Genomic DNA, 1898 nt, shown 5'->3' on the forward strand with positions numbered 1-1898 from the left:
TCAGCACTTTGTTTAAATGAAAGACCTGACCTGTGATTATAATTTGAACAGCCTACATTTGAGAGAAACAAATATTACGGATAGGACCTTTTGTTTTAATCTTAATTCCAGTTGGTTAACATAGTGTTATATTAGTTTCAAGTATAAAATATAGTGCCTCAACACTTCCATACATCGTTCTGTGTTCATCATAAGTGCACTTCTTAATCCCTCTCACCTATTTAACCTATCCACCCCACCTCTCTTCTGGTACCCATCATTTGTTCTCTACAATTAAGAGTCTGTTTCTTGATTTCTGATTTTTCCCTTTGCTCATTTTTGTTTCTTAAATTCCACATATGAATGAAACATATGGTATTTGTCTTTTTCTGACTTATTTGGCTCAGCATTATACTCTCTAGCTCCATCCATGTCATTGCAAATGGCAAGATTCCACTTTTTTTCTGGATGAATAATATTCCATTGTATATGTATGCCGTATCTTCTGCATCAATTGATGCATTCATCAATGGGTGGACACTTGGGCTGCCTCCGTATCTTGGCTATTGTAAATAATGCTGCTATAAACATGGGGGTACATGTATCTCTTTGAATTAGTGTTCTTGTGTTCTTTGGGGTAAATACCCCGTAGTGCAATTGCTGGGTCATATGGTAGCTCTATTTTCAACTTTTTGAGGAACCTCCATACTGTTTTCCACAATGCCTGCCCCAGGTTGCATTCCCACCAACAGTGCAAGAGGGTTCCCCTTTCTCCACAACCTTGCCAATACTTGTTTCTTGTTATGCTGACTTTACCCATTCTGACAGTTGTGAGATGATATCTCACTGTAGTTTTGATTTGCATTTACCTGATGATGAGTGATGTTAAGCATCTTTTCATGTGTCAGTTGGCCATCTGTGCGTCTTCGGAGAAATGTCTATTTATGCCTTCTGCCCATTTTTTAATTGGGTTATTTGGTTTTTGGGTGTTATGTTTTTTTTATATATTTTGGATATTAACTGTTTATTGCATATATCATTTGCAGGTATCTTCTCCCATTCCATAGGTTGCCTTTTTGTTTTTATTTCCTTTATTGTGCAGAAGCTTATCAGGATGAAGTTCCGATAGCTTATTTTTTTGTTTCCCTTGCTTCAGGAGACATACCTAAAAAGAATTTGATGTGGTCAATGTCAAAGAGGTTACTGCCTGTTTTCCTTTAGGATTTTGATGGATTCCTCTCTCAGATTTAGGTCTTTAATCCATTTTAAATTTATTTTTGTGTATGGTGTAAGAAAGTGGTCCAGTTTTCCCAAAACCATTTATTGAAAAGATTATCTTTTTCCCATTGGATATTCTTTCCTGCTTTGTCAAAAATTAATTGACCATGGAATTTGGAATTTGGGGCTCATTTCTAGATTTTTTTTGTTCTACTGACCTACGTGTTTTTGTGCCAATACTATACAGTTTTGATCACTGCAGCTTTGCAATAACTTGAGGTCCAGAATTGTGATGCCTCCAGCTTTGCTTTTCTCTTTCAGGATTACATGGTCTATTCAGGGTGTTTTGTGTCCCATGTGTTTTCCCAGCAAGTCATTCCTTTGCTCCACTACAGAGTAACACAAATCTAAACTGCTTCATAACCTTAACTCTCAGAGGTTGCGACTGAAGTACTTCCTTCCTTCCTGTGATGTGGAAACTGATGTTCCAGGATTTCAAAACTCCTCGGTGTGAAATTAAAAATTAAACCCTCAGGCATCAGAATTCCTAGTTCTGTTTGTGACTTGCCAGTTAGACTCAATCTTAAATAAAGTGTGCATGTGGTTTTATTAAACAACCTGTTACAAGGGACAAACTGGACGCCTGCTACAAACGCTACTTAGTGCCACCGAGACAGAACACAGTTCTTAAAATTTAATGG

This window comes from Neomonachus schauinslandi, chromosome 7, assembly GCF_002201575.2.
Source record: "Neomonachus schauinslandi chromosome 7, ASM220157v2, whole genome shotgun sequence".
Taxonomy (NCBI): Eukaryota; Metazoa; Chordata; class Mammalia; order Carnivora; family Phocidae; genus Neomonachus; species Neomonachus schauinslandi.